Here is a 10,004-nt window from a genome sequence, read left to right as displayed (position 1 = left end):
CCCAACAATTGGGGAATGGCTGAACAAGCGATAGTATACAATTGTGATGGAATACAATATATTGTGCTGTAAGAAATGATGAGTAGGATGCTTTCAGAAAAACCCGGAAAGACTTACATGAACTGATACAAAGTAAAATGAACAGAACCAGGAGAAGATTGTACACAGTAACGGCAATAGTGTAATGATCAACTATGAATGACTCAGCTATTCCCAGAAATACAATGATTCAAGACAATTTCAAAAGACTCATGAGGAAAAATGCTATTTACATCCAGAAAAACAACTGATGGAGTCTGAATACAGATGGAAGCATACTATTTTCACTTTATTTTTTTGTGTTTTTTTCTTTTGGTCTGTTTCTTCTTTTATAACATGATTGATATGGAAATACATTTTACATGACTGCACATATATAATATATATCAAATTGCTTTCCATCTTAGGGAGTGGGGAGGTAAGGAAGGAAGAGAGGAAATTTGGATCCCAAAATTTTAAAATGAATGTTAAAACTTGTCTTTACGTGTAATTAGAAAAAATAAAATACTATATAAAAAAGAAAAAGAAGAAAAATGCAAATTAAAACAATTCTGAGGTACCACCTCACACTTGTCATATGGCTAATATGATAGAAAAGGAAAATGAGAAATGTTAGAGGGAATGTGGAAAATTGGGACATTAATGCACTGTTGGTGGAGTTGTGAACTGATTCAACCATTCTGGAGAGCAATTTGGAACTATGCCCAAAGAACTATAAATTTGTGCTTACACTTTGATCCAGCAATACCACTATTAGGTCTATATCTCAGGGATTTAAAAAATAAAAAAGGAAAAGGACCTATATGTACAAAAATATTTATAGCAGCTCTTAAAGCTGTGGTGGTCAAGAACTAGAAATTGAGGGGAAACCCATCAATTAGGGAAGGACTAAACAAGTTATGGTATATGACTGTGGATGGAATACTATTGTGCTATAAGAAATGATTAACAGAATGTCTTCATATGAACTAATGCAATGTGAAGTAAGCAGAACTAGGAAAACATTGTCCACAGTAACAGCAATACTGTACTATGATCAATGATAAATGACTTAGCAATTCTTAGCAATGCAATGACCTAAGAAAGTTCCAAAGGATTTATGATGAAAAATGCTATCTACCTCCAGAGAAAGAACTGATGGCAACTGAATGCAGCTTGAAGCGTGTTTTCTTTACTTTATTTTAGGGGTTTTTTTTTGCTTCCTTTTGCAACATGGATAATATGGAAATACATTTTGCATGACTGTATATGTACAATTGAATTCAAATCGCTTTCTCAAGGAGGGAGAAGTGGAGGAAAAGAGGGAGAGAATTTGGAATTCAAAATTTTAAAAAACAAATGTTAAAAATTGTTTTTACATGTAACTGGAAGAAAAAAAGGATGAAAACAAAACAACTCCCTGAGAGAAGTAGTTAAATACTAACACTAAGATGTAAATGATTAATATCAGATTTTTTTTTCTTAAGAGCATGTTTTGCCAGGCAATAAGGTACTGGGCACAAGGAAAGGGAGGGGACAGTCAGTTAGTACCACTCAAGGCAAACCATTAATTTCACAATTTTGCCTTAGGTCTGATGCCCCACTGTCTGTGTCATGAAAGGGAAGGGATATTAGAGTATCAAGTCGCCAAACAGGTCCAGTTGTCACTGGTCCCGTATTCATGTCATACTTCCTGGCCCAAGTTCCTGGGGCAGTGCAGGTCTCCCCTCTTCCATAAAATGCTGAAGGAAATTATCCACGCCACCAGGCCCACAGAGAGGAATCCCACCATTGAATAAATCACCACCAAGTCCTCATCCTTTTCTGTAGAGGAAAGACATACAGTCACTATCACTGTTCACTCCTGTACCACAACCCCTCATGCAGAAGCACAGTGATGCAGCAGCTGGCAGTAGAAATAGTATGGGCCTGGGCCATCAGAAGACCGGAGGTCTAGTCCTGGCTCTGGCACAAACTCACAAGCTAGGGTGCTATCACTGTGCAGCCTGATGCCCTTGACCTCTCTTGGATTTTCACTTCCTCATCTGTCAATGTGGATAATACCTGTTCTATTTACACAGGATCTTTGGAACCCTGGATCTGAAAAGACTCTGAAAAGTGACATTTTACTACTAATGCCACCTTGGGCAAGTTACTTAACGTTCCAGAATCAGCTTCCTCTTCCGTAAATTGAGGGACTTGGACTATAAGAGTGCCCATGAGGTCCGTTGCAGATCTCTGATGTACACTGTAATTTACTAATACTCCCAGAAAAATGAAGATACCAGCTTTCAGGATCTCCCCTATTTTTAGGAATAACACTAATATGCACGGGGATAAGTTTGAGTTTCACCCATTGTCTTGATGAGATTTTAGTGTGAACTTGATGCAGGCATCCAAAGGTTGTGCCAGACTGATGACCCCTCACTGATCTCCAAGGTGAAGGTTGGGGCTGCCTCCTGATGACTGGCAAACCCTCAGAAACTCATCCCTTTTCTCTCTTTCCTCCATTTTCTCTCCTCCTTGGACCTTCAGATCAAAATGCAATAAGAAGGGGATTTCTTTCTTGCCAAAACCAGAGTGTGACAACTGACCTTACAAGTAATAATAATAACCCACATTGACCCTTCGCTTTCCTCACAGCAACACTGGACGCAGGACAGTAATAAATTGAAATTCAGGTTTCGATTCATTCTTTTATTGGTAAAGCTAATCGTTTAAGCAAGGGATTGACGTTAGCAAATTTAATTTGCTGAGCTGTTTCCTAATATGAAATAAAAGATTTGAGAAAACTCAAAAGATACTTGCGAAATTAGTATATATTTTGATTTTAGAAAGCCTGATTAAAACAGAAAACTTTAGTTAAATGGACAATTAATCTTGGGACTAGGAGGCTAAATAAATGCACCTGACTAATGCATTTTTTTTTCCTGATTGCAGATACTAACCAAAATCAGTCAACCTTTAATAGACTCTCACTGTATAAAAGTGTATAAGTGGACTCTGTATTTGTCCATTTCCCCCACTGAATTGTAGGCTTCTTGAAAATAAGATATATGTTATATCTTGGTATTCCCAGAACAGGGCAGATTTTAATAAATGTGTCAAGAAGAAGATGAGTAGGATAGTGTGAGAAAATGAGAGAAAACTATCAAAGGAGGGGCTCTTAAAGGAACTCAAAATATTTGGCCTAGATAAAACATAGGCCGGGATATGACAGCAGTGTTCAAGTTTATCAAAGGTTGCCATGTGGAAGAAGGATTAAACTTGTTCCATTTGGCCCCAGAGGATAGAATGAAGAGCAAAGAACTGGAAATTGCTGCAAATCCATTTAGAACTGACATGAGGAGAAACTTAACAATTACAGCTGTCCAAAGGTGGAAGCAGCTGGTTCCCTCCCACTGAAGGTCTTCAAGCAAAGTCTGAATGACCTCTTCTTGGTCAGGTATAAGTTGGAAAAGATGGTCTCCAAGAGAGATAGTCACTCTCTCTTCAACTCTTACTTTTGATTACATCAAAAATATTTGTTGAAATGAACTGAATAGATATGTCCATCACTAATACCGCTATCGGTTGTGTCTCCTCCATGAGACTCTAAGTTCCCTAAGATCAAGGGTCATGTCTATTCTTGACAGAGCAGTATGAATCAACAAATATTTATTAGGTGTCTACTATTTGCCCTCTATTGGTCTCTAAGTCTAAGTACTGCCAAAGATACTGAGCATTTTAAAACATAGTCCCTGCTTTCAGGGGAAAGACACAACACACAAAGGAAACATTAATAAAAATGTAAGATAAATTAATGGTTGAGAACAATTCCATACAAGCGCTCACTAGGTATTACATACCAAATTGGGGCATAATAGACAATAGTGCTATAAGAGTTCAGGGGAAAGCATGAGCGCTGATGATTAGAGCATCTCTTAAGGGGGAATAAGAAGGATTTAAGCTGGATCTGTGGACAGGAGAAGAGAGAAGGTACTGATGGGTATGAGCAAAAGTACGGCAGCAGGAATTCATGACATTTTCAGTAGGCAGTAAGTAAAATTCAGAGTGGAAGAGTTCAGCAAGATAAGAAACTAGAGATGAGGCTGGAATTCTGAAAGGTTAAGACCAGATTGGAAAGGACTTTGAATGCCAAGGTAATTAGGGTAATGGGGAGATTTTGAAGGTTTCTGAGAAAGGTGCTGAGGAAGGCTTCTCAGGATAGAGAACGAAGGAAATCATAGCCAATTTACCTGTCACCTGGAGAATCATATATCTCTCTGTTGATTGATGATTATTCTCCTGGACACATATGTACGTCCCACTATCTTCTGGCCTTACAATCCACAAAGTCAGCAGCACCTCCCCTGGACTGATGATAAGGAGGGTACGTCCCCGGAACTCAGGGTGCTCCTGGATATGGTCATCATGAGGAGAATAACTCCGTACCTTGGCATGTGATCCATCCTCGCCGAGGTGGTACCAAGAGACGCTGAGATCTGATATTGGGAAGTCTGCCCTACAATAAAGGGTGACATTTTCCCCTGTCCTTGAGATCACTTTTGTCTCTATCACAGGTGGAGAAGAAACATCTGGGGAAGAAGGAGATAACCAAGTTTAGGGCTGGGGTTCTGAGGCCCTGACTCCTAGCTACCCCCTCCCTGGAGGCACATTCTGCCTCCCTACCCTGAGCGAACTAGACACATCCTGGGAAGGGAGGAGAACAGGCTACTAGAGAGGACCTTCCAAAGATCTTTGCTGTTCCCAGAGCTCAGATACTCATTCAGGCCACCCTGCAAATATAAAAGCTTGTCCTCTGGTCACTTCTAACCCTGCTTCTTCCATGAGAGCTCACCACCAACTCACCCGAAGTCACTTCTGTCACGGTAAGAGCTTCGGCAATCCCAAACAGCTTCAGTAATCCCGAAAGCAAGAACAAGGACCATCTACAAGAATGTTGCCCTCCTGGTATAGGGAAGAAGTTCGTGAATAAAGAGCCAGAAAAATCATTAAATTCATTCTATTACTCTAAAAATGGCTAGTTCAGGACAAATCCCTAGAGTCAAAGTTACACTCAATTTGCATCAACTTAATTTGCCCTTATTTCATATAATCAGAGCATCTTAGATGTCATCTGATCCAACCCATCCTTGAAGGAGGAATCACCCCCAAAATAGACCCAAGAAGAGATCACTGAAGACTCCATTTAAACATCTCCACTGACAGGGAACTTGTGACCTTTAATTCAACAAGAATTTTATCAATCATCTCCCATGTGCCAGGCACTTCTAGTTCAGCCTACTGTATTTCAGGACAACTCTAATTCTTAGGTTTCAAAGGGTTAGAGCTGGAAGACTCTTTGGAGCTCATCTAATCTAGTGGTTCCTCATGTTGGAGCTGAAAACTCATAGAAGTACATGCATCATAGAGTTATTGCAAGAGGTCCCTAAATCCATTCATAAACCAAGCATTATCCTTTTGGTCTTTATTAAGTTCCAACAAAATAGTCAACATGACTGTATAATAAGGAAATGTATACTAGGAATGTTTCCTAATTATATTGAATAATATTAAAGTATTGAATAACCAACACTGACTACGATGTATTAATAGTTTGCAACTGTGCATAAATGTTGAAGTAAATAATGAAATAGAAATTCATTTGAAGCAATGCTGCATCCACAGATACTAATAGTACAACTAGTTACATAAGGAGGATCTGAGCATTTTTTTAATGTTAAAAAGAAGTCCTCCTACTCGAAAAGGATAGAAACCTAGTCCGACACCTCCCCCCACCCAAACCCAGGAGCTCGTAGCTTGTCATCCAAAGAAGCAGCAAAGCCAAGATTCAACCCCCCAATTTCTAAATCCAGTGTTCTTCCCCCCATCCTGCACTTATTAGGAAGCTCCTCCTTAAGCCAAACCAATCTGCCTCCCTGCATTTCTTCTTTTCCCCCTGCAACCAAGCAAAACAAATTTAAATATTCTTCCATAGGTTAGAGATTCACATACTCGAACTTCGTGACTGTCTTCCTTTCTCTAGACCCCAACACATCTCTAATTCCTTAATTGAGCCTCATACGAATCTTATTTACAGGCTGTGGGTCATACAATTGCCCTTTCCCAGAGGAAGGGGGGGAATTGTGTGGTTACTTTCTCACCAGGACTCATGGAGGAGAGGCAGGTGGGGGTCTGTGTTAAAATGTAAATGTAGGGCCCTAAGTATTTTGAAATATTTAATTAAAACCAAAATATGTTTGAAAATGTGTGGTCTGTATCCTTTAGGGGGAATATCATAAAAGGAGGGGATGCCTAGGTTGAGAGGAGAAAGGAAATTAATGCTAGTACTAGTGGCTAGTAAAGGGTTACTGTTGGGGAAAAAATATGAAGAGAGTACAGCACAGAGCAACTGGTGGCAGAGAGAAAGGATGGCAGCTCAGTGAGAATGAATATAATCATTAATAATGGAGTTCCCTACACAGATAAAATTGCAAGTGTCGGCAAATAAATACTAGCCAACATTTATAGAATACCTGAAGATTTGCAAAATGCTTTACATGTTATTTCAATTCATCCTCACAATAATCTTGGGAGATAGGTACTTTATTATCCCCATATTTCAAATGAGGTAACTAAGGCACAGAGTAAGTGATTTGCCCGGGAGCACACAGCAAGTGTCTGGGGTCACGTTTGAATTCAGGTCTTTCTGATTCCAAGTCCAGCATTCTATCAACTACACCCCTCACTGCCTTATTAGTATGTAACATTATATTATAGAATACTTATGAGTTACAGAATGTATTATGCCTGTGAGGTCGATCCAGAGTACAAAGGTAGAGGACAGAAGAGCCCAGGAGAGGGGGGACAAAAGCGAGAATAGGAACCTACAGAGTTTAATGGAGAAAACAGGGCCTATGCTGCAAGTCAGAGATAGATGAAACAGTGAGTAACCAGGATTCCTACAATGAGAAACACCTGGACACCTTGGTGACAGAGATGGCTTCAATGCCAGTCAGTTTCTTCTTTTTCTATTAAAAAAACAACAACTTAATATGCACTTATAATCAACAAAAAAATCAATTAAGCATATTTATAAGTATTTCATTTTTTAAAAAATTTAACATATAAAATGTTCATAACAGCTAATTGGCTATCCTTTTCTATTCTGTTCACAAGGTCACAGGATCTCAGAGTTAGAAGGGACCTCAGAGGTGCTCTATGTCCCATCTACACTGTGCAACATCCACAGGTGGTCATCCAGATCTCTAACAAGGAGGAATGCATTGTTTTCAGAAGCACTTTTGGGTATCTGAAGCCATTAGGAAGGTTTTCCTTGTAATAAGTCTAGATATTCCTCCAGCTCATCCTCCCTTGCCCCCGATTCCGCCCCCTAGGATGAAATATAACAGCTCTAATGCTTTTCCAAGTGACAACCAGTGTCAAGTACCTGCAGTCTGCTATCTTAGCTCCCCTACCTCCTCTACTCTCCAAACTAACCATTTCCAGTTTCTTCAACCAATCCTCCTATATAACATGGTCTCCAAGTCTTTGTTTATCCATATAAACTTCCTCTGGACAGTCTCCAGCTTGTCAGTGTCTTTCCTAAAACGTGTTTTCCATAACTGAATACAATATTGCAAATGTGGTCTGATCAGGACAGAGTACAGCTGGCTGGACTATCACCTCCTTAGTCCTTGATACTAGGCCTCCCTTAATGTAGCCTAAGATCACCTCTGTATCGGTGTACATTTGGATTTTTAGGTAATTGCATTTGGTGCATGTATAGTTCTTCTGATTTTATTTTCTATTATTTCATGTCTTTGAAATTTCTTTATATTACTATATTCATTTTAATTGCATTATAATCTACAACATTGATATATTTATCTAGTATACAGTTGTTGGTCATTTAGCTTGTTTCTAGTTTTTTGAGCTTATAAATAACATAGCTATGAATATCTTTGGACAGTTAGGTGGCACAATGGATAGAGTGTTGGCCCTGGGGTTAGGAGGACCTGAGTTCAAATCCAGCCTCAGACACTTACTAGCTATACAATTCTGATCAAGTCACTTAACCCTATTTGCCTCAGTTTCTCATCTGTAAAATGAGCTGGAGAAGGAAATAGTAAACCACTCCAGTATTTTTGCCAATTAAACCCCAAATGGGGGCATGGAAAGTCAGACACAACTGAAACGACTCAACAATAAAAATCAGTATCTTTGAACCAAGAACATGGTGGGTAGGAGGGGAGTGGTGGTGGACAGAATATTGTTATTCGGTTATATTTCCAATAATGGTGTAGCAAGCTCATGAATCTTGATCATTATAAAGATTTACCCCCACTTTCCATGCCTATCAACTTGTGTATCATAGGTACCTGGATTGTAAGTATCTGCTCTTCTCTGTCTTTATTTACAGGCTTTCTCAGGTAAGAGCCTCAGGGTAATTTTTGCCACAGAGGAAGGTGTGGAATGGAATGGCAAAAGGAAAGGGAATGCAAGAACCATCCCAAATCCCCACCGCCCCCCAAAATGAGATAGGTGACCTCATCAGAAGCACACTGCTCTAATGAGGAAAAAGAGATAAGTGATTCATGGAAAGGGAAATCAAGACTTTTGTTTGGAAAAAAAAAATACTTTTGTTTGGGCAGGGTAAATAAACACGATTCCATGACAACTGAAGAGGATTTTCATTTGCAGCACTAGGCTATGGGACCTGGTATGATAAGACAGAAAATTAACAGAGACAGAAAATTTTGGACCCGGAATTGAAAAACAGTGATTCTAATCAGCCTCTGCATTGGGTTGGCTTTTAGGGAAATGATGCCATCTTACAGAAAGAAGCATTTACTGCTAGAGAGCATCTGTGGCAGTAAGTAAATAGGCCAGAGCCATTCTGCCTCAGGGGACAAAAGGACTATATAATACTGTTTGCTTCTCCTGGTTCACCTACTCCAGATTAAGCATCACCTCTTGGGGGAAAAAAAAAGCAATGAAAAAAAAGCAATGGCATCTTTAGAAGAAGTTAAATAGCAGCGAGCAATCAGGAAACAGGAACCATGTGGTGAATTATTAGAGATGGAGCCTCATTAATGAACTCCTGAACTTTTTCTACCACTGGAAGTCACCTAGAGAGACACTGAGTCACAGGGAAAGTAGAGGCAGGAGGTTAAGGGGAGGAGATTATCCCGAGAGAGACCCTCTTAATTCTCTCTTGACTAAGGTTCTAGGGAAGTGACAGAGGTCCTTTCTGTACGCTTTGCTCAGTAAATCAAACTTGTTCTATGCTTGATGCCTTGTGAGTTTGAGTGCTTATAAGGGGAGTCGATGTGCATCTTGGAAACCGTGACAGATCGATTTTCCCGGGTGCCAGCTGAGCGGGTTAAGGGATCAAGCAAGAGAAATGAATGGTCACCAAAATGACCATAACACAAGTCAGGAGAGTGCCATGACACAAGGGTTGCAGTGGAATTATTGGTCTTAAAGCTTAACTTCTTAATGTAAACCTATGTAAAACAAATTAATATGAAGTGTTGCTATGCATCTACAGATACTCCATACTATTTAGATTTTTAATGATAATGCAATAATGCGGGGAGGGGAGAACATTTCCAGAGGGTTGATGAAGACTATGCTAGAATTCATTCTCTAGGGTTTCAAGAAAAAGAGGGATGATCTGGAGGGGAAACTAAAAAGATTAAGAGTGGCACACATGTGTTACATATTATAATCAATGTAGAGCCAACTCTGATCTATATTAATTGTGGATAAAGGGGTTAGAATGGATATACCTCTAATATTCATTTCATGCAATTCAAATTCCTTACCCACTAAACATTTTGCAAGATTTGTCAACAAAGGAGGAAAATCAAAAATTAGAAATGTGGAAAGAGATTTTACTAGGTATCAGGACATCTAGGTATAGAACTCTATCCAGTGTGCAATTTAACTAGTGCAATGGCCTACCCTCTCCTTCAAAGCTGCTCTTAGCATTCAATTTA

Source organism: Trichosurus vulpecula, chromosome 9 (assembly GCF_011100635.1).
Source record: "Trichosurus vulpecula isolate mTriVul1 chromosome 9, mTriVul1.pri, whole genome shotgun sequence".
NCBI classification, from domain to species: Eukaryota; Metazoa; Chordata; class Mammalia; order Diprotodontia; family Phalangeridae; genus Trichosurus; species Trichosurus vulpecula.
This window is presented reverse-complemented; position numbering follows the sequence as displayed.